General features: G+C 28.3%; 1 pseudogene; it reads left to right on the top strand.

The window, feature by feature from the left end:
- The first annotated feature begins 3020 nt into the window (after positions 1-3020).
- Positions 3021-6145, top strand: part of LOC111397832 — a 5108-nt pseudogene continuing 1983 nt past the window's right edge.

The following is a 6145-nucleotide window of genomic DNA, read 5'->3' on the forward strand; positions in this document are numbered from 1 at the left end:
TTTTAAAACTATTGTAAATGGTAAGTTTATTCGAAAATGAAAATTGTACCTCTACAACCTTAGAAATTATTATCGTTGTATTCCTGATTTTTTCTTATAAATATAAGGCTTTGATTCTAAATAAAATGCACACAATTTCATTGATTTTTATTCCCTTTTCTCTTTTTCTCTCTTTTCGTAACATGTTATCAACAAGAAAGCTTAATTAATGCTCTCGTTCATGTTCTTTTTAATACAAGTATAATTTATGAATTTAATACTCTTATAATTATCTATTACAAATAGTTTGTTGTTGTTTCTAAAAAAACATAATTCTATAAATGATACATGGCTCGTGAAGAGCTAATTTTTTAAATAATAATTTATTATATCGTTACTCATTAAGTAGCACAATATTATAATTAATATTTTTGAAAAATATTATTTGCTCCTGAAAAACATAAATTATTATTTTCAATATTTCAGAAAAATATTGACATATTGTTCCTAAATAAATAATAATAAAATATAACGTATTCCAAAAGTATTGCATGTTTCGAAGAACAAATTATATTAAATTAGTATTTATCCTTGATGAAAAATATGTAACTTATTTCATTTTGATATAAACTACTTGACTAACTATTATATAATGTTTAATCATATTCTTTCAAACCAATTGTATTTTCTTTATCCCATAGTTAATCAAATGACAAATATCACAAGATTTAAGTTTGCGACACCTGACACATCTGGCAAAACCTATTTATCATGGGTATTCGATGTTGATATCTATCTTGTTCAAAAGATTTGGGAAAGACAATAAAAGAAAGAAATAAAAAATCCCTACAAGATCATTTTCACGATGGATTAACAATTGAATATTTCACTGAGAAAGACCCACATGTTATTTGAAAAAAATTAACTGAAAAATTTGATCAATAGAGGACTATAATCCTTTCCAATGCCCATTATGAATGGATGCACCTTTGCTTCCAATACTTCAAAAATGTTAGTGAGTACAATTCTAAACTGTTCAAAACTGTCGTTGTGTGGAGAAAAATCACCGATAAAGATATATTAGAGAAAACATTTTTTCACTTTTCACGCCTCGAACGTGCTCCTACAGCAGCAATATTGTGAGCGTGGTTTTAAAAGATACTCAGAACTCATATCTTGCTTGTTTGTGGTTGAACAAAATAATGAACTACTGATGAAAAATCTGGATTAAGTCCAATTGACTCTATACCATTGCCTGAGGTAAATGGTACCATATTTCCTGAAGTAAATATAATATCAAGACAATGGCATAAATGTGGACGTGGACATGTACGTGAACACGGACGTGCACGTGAAATAAACCATAGACAAAATGATCGACAAAGCTATTAGGGACAAGACGACAATTTCAATAGACACAAAGCAAATGAAACTAGTACATCCAAAAAAGAACACGAAGGAAGTTACTTTAAATGTGGAATGAAAGAGCATTGGGAAGTACCTGTCGTACGGCAAAACATCTTGTGAATTTTTACCAAAAATTAATTAAGGGAAAGGAAAAAGTGGAGACAAATTTTGTTGATTATGAAGGTTCCACTGATGTAACTTATTTGTATGTCTCTGATTTATTTGTTGATCCAAATGGTAATATTGACTATTTGATAGGGAGTGGTGTGATATAAGATATAATTAGCTTGTTTTCTGTGTCTCTAGTATTTCTCTTTATTTTAGAAATTTAGTTTAATATATGTTTTTACTTTTCGCAAAAAATTTGAAACTTTATTTTGTATCGTTAAGTTCACGGTATTAAATTATGTTTACCCTTTTAAATTTAAATTCAAGTTTTTTTAAATATTTATATATTATTATATTTATAGATTCACGATGAATTGTCAATATATCTGTTTAATTAATAGTACAACTACACATGTCATTTTTTAAGACAAAAAAATATTTTTTTGACTTAACATTAGCACAAAATTATGTTAATGCGATATCGAGTGCATTGAATATCGTTGAAGGTTTCGAAAAAGTTTGTATTATTTTATCAAATAAAAAAAAATATACTGACGACACACTTTATTCTAGCAAATCTATAAAAAATTTGCTTAGTTTTTAAAATATCCGCTTCAATGGATACGATGAAAAAAATGTTGAATATCTTTACATAACTTCTTTTGTATCTAGTCAGAAACTAATAAAAGAAAATCTTCATGCACTCCCATATAGTACGTATTATATATTTATAAAAATGGTTGAATCAAATATCGTCAAGAACTAGAAGTTTGTTGACCCAAAAAATTTTATATTTTGGCACGATTGACTTAGACATTCAGGAGCTATAATAATGTATCGAATAATAAACAACATACATGGACATTATTTAAAGAATTAGAAGATTCTTTTGTTTAATGATTGCCCATGTGTACCTCATTCACAATGCAAATTAATTATCAGTACTTCCACTATAACGGTCAATATTAAATCTCCAACTTTCTTGAAAAGAATTAATGGATATATGTGAGCCAATATATCCTATGTGGATCATTTCGTTATTTTATGGTATTAATTGATTTTCTACTAGATGTTCACATTTTTACCTGCTTTTCACTATGCATATAGTATTTGCTAGACTACTTACTCAAATTATAAAATTACGAGCGCAATTTCTTCATTACTCAATTAAGACTATTCGTCTTAACAATGTTGATGAATTTAGATCACAAGCATTTAACGATTATTGTATATCAATTGGGATTGTAATTGAACATTCGATTATGCATGCCCATACATAAAATGGTTTAGCGGGGGTTGTTTATTAAACATCTCCAACTTATTGCTAGACCCTTATGAAAACAAAATTCCCAACTTCTGTTTTGGGCATGCCATATTACACCTGCATCATTGGTTCATATAAGATCAACTGCCTATTATCAATATTTACATTTGCAATTTGCATTTGTTACGAACCAAATACTTCTCACTTACGGATTTTTGGTTGTGTCGTCAACGTCCATATTTCACTCCCACAATGTACTAAAATGAGTCCACAACGAAGACTAGGAATTTATGTGGATTTTGATCCACCATTTATGATTAGGTTTCTTAAGCATTTACATGTGATTTATTTACTGTACGTTTTGCATATTGTTAGTTTGATGAAAAAACTTTCTAAATTTTGGCAGGGAAAAAACTACATTCTGAAAAATTAGGCAAAATTTATTGGAATGAAAAAACTCTACCTCACTTTGATTCTCATATCAATCAATGTAAACAAGAGGTTGAAAAAACCATTCATTTCCAAAATGTTACAAATCAATTACCTGATGTGTTTGTTGACACAAAAAGTGACAAAGTCATATATTGTAGTAGAAAATGTTTCGACTATAACGAATGAATCTCAAATACACTGGAAGCGTGGTCGATCAGTTGATTCAAAAGACTCTATATTTCGAAAAAGAAAAGTACAAGAAAAAACTAACCAAAAATTTCGAAAGAAGTAACATTAGAAAAAATTGATCAATCAAATATTTGAATTATTGTTCCTAAAGAACTACAAGTTTTCAAAAATAATAAGACTTCAATAAATTATATGTTATATCATAAAGTATGGAAAGAAATAACTTTGTTATAGACAATATTTTTCGCCTTCAACGTGGATCTTGATATTGTGTAAAATGAGAATCTTAAGCCACAATTTGTTAAAAACTGTTAAAATAGAAATGATTGGCTAAAATGGAAATAGTCCATACAGGTAAAATTGAATTCTTTAAAGAAACGAAAAGTATTTGGACTTGTAATTCGAATACTTGAAAATATAATCCCGATAGGATACAAAAGAGTTTTTGTACGAAAGATAAATGAAAATGATAAAATTACAAGATATAAAATTCAACTTGTAGCTAAAGGTATTTCACAAAGACTTGTAAATTATTACGAGAGAAACATATGTTCCTATAATGGACACCATCACTTTTAAAGTTTAAATTAGTTTGAATGTGTCACAAAAGTTCAATATTCACCCTATGAATATAATAATTATCTATTTGTATGATTCACTTGATAGTGACATATATATAAAAGTCCTTAAAGGACTTAAAGTATCAAGAACAAATGGTACGTGCTTGAGAACCACGTTCTTAATTAAATTGCAAAGATTATTATATGATTGAAATGATTCGGACGCATGAAGTATAATCACCTCAACGAATATATGTTGAAAGAGGGTTATAAAAATAACGATATTTGTCTATATGTTTTAATAAAAACATAAATATTGGATTCACAATTGTGAGTTGATGATTTAAATTTAATTAGATTTTTTGAAGAGTTCAACAAAATTTCAAATTATTTGAAAAATGAATTTGAGATTAAAGATTTGAAAAAAATCAAATTTTGTCTTGGGTTACAGATTGAACACTTTCCAAATTTTTTTTTTTGTTTATCGGTCTACATATACAGAAAAGTTTTAAATTTTTTTATATAGATAATGTACATCCATTTATATCACCCATCGTTGTTTGATCACTTGATATGAAAAATGATCTATTTCATCTACTTGAAGATGGAGAAAATGTTCTTGATTTTGAAGTACCATATTTTAGTGCAATTAGAACATTAACTTATCTTACAAATTGCACTCCATCTGACATAATTTATTTTTTATTTATTTATTTTTTTGTAAATCCCATTGCAAGATGTAGCTCTGCACAAACTCAAAGATATTCGAATGATGTTAAACATATTTTTTGTTACTTAAAAGGGCACTATGATTCGATAAGATTGTATTCTCAAAAGTTGGGATTCGCTTTAATGAGATATGCAGATGTAGGTTGTCTTTTCGATCCGCATAAAGCTAAATCACAAGTAGGATATATGTTTACATGTGGAGGAACAATTATATCATGGAGATTTGTGAAACAATCCCTGATAGCAACATTCTTGAATCATTTTAAAATTATTGCAATCCATGAAATATGGCAGAAATGTGTATGGTTGAAGAACATAACTCATCATATCCAAGTATCACGCAAGATAACTTCAATAAAAGATAATCCAACAATTTTGTATGAAAATAATGCAGTTTGTATTAGTGACAAGACGAATTATATTTCTTTGAAAAAATTTCATATACATGAGCTTCAAAAGATTGGCGACATCGATATCAAACGAATTCACTCAAATGACAATGTGACCGATTTATTCACAAAAGCACTATCGAGATTTACATTTAAGAAATCGGTTTATGAGATTGAAATGCGTTGACATAAAAATTTTCAACGACCAACGTCAGGAGCAATAACTGTACTCTTTTGCCTTTACTTAGATTTTATAGATTTTTCTAACAAGTTTTTAATGAGACAACATTTATTTTTAATACTCCAAAAATAATTGTACTCTTTTCTTTCGTTTGATTTTTTCTCTCATTGAATTTTCTTCAAATAAAATTTTAACATGACAGATATTTAGTAATGTATTATTTAAGAGAGAGTTGTAAATGATAAGTTTATTAGTAAATAACAATTGTACTCCTATAGTCTTATAAATTATTACCGTTGTATTTTTGATTTTTTTTTGTAAATATATAATTTTGATTCTTAATAAAATATGCACAAATTTATTGATTTTTATTATATCTCCTATTTTACCCTCTTTTTCATAACAAAAATGTACTTTTTATAGCAGGCTAAAATGTAATTTTCCTTTTTTTTTTCTTCACATGAAAAGGAGAACCCGTCGGAAACCAAAATAAACAAATAAACAGGAGGCGAGGCTGGGCCTCGGCCTCTTGTTGGGGGTAGAAAATTCCATTGACACGCGCGCACACGCGAGGAATTCAGAGGAAATGAAATCTTGCTATTTCAGTGGAACCCATTGTACTCGCGTAACTCGGCCCATAACTCACCAGAAATTCATTGACTCGGGATTTAATTACGGGTTTGTTGCCATTGGAAAGAAGACGCAGATGTGAGAATTTATCCTTTATTTTCCATCTTAATTAGAATCAGGCAATTACCATCTTTATTGACAGCTTACATTATTTCAGCTAAAGACGAAATGTTAAACGCCATTTTGGATATTAGGGTTCTCTGATTTTGTTCAACTATGTAGTGTTGTGCATTTCATTCTTTGTAATTTTCGAAAGAACTATGGGAAGAGAAATTAA

This window comes from Olea europaea, chromosome 7 (assembly GCF_002742605.1).
Source record: "Olea europaea var. sylvestris chromosome 7, O_europaea_v1, whole genome shotgun sequence".
NCBI lineage: Eukaryota > Viridiplantae > Streptophyta > Magnoliopsida > Lamiales > Oleaceae > Olea > Olea europaea.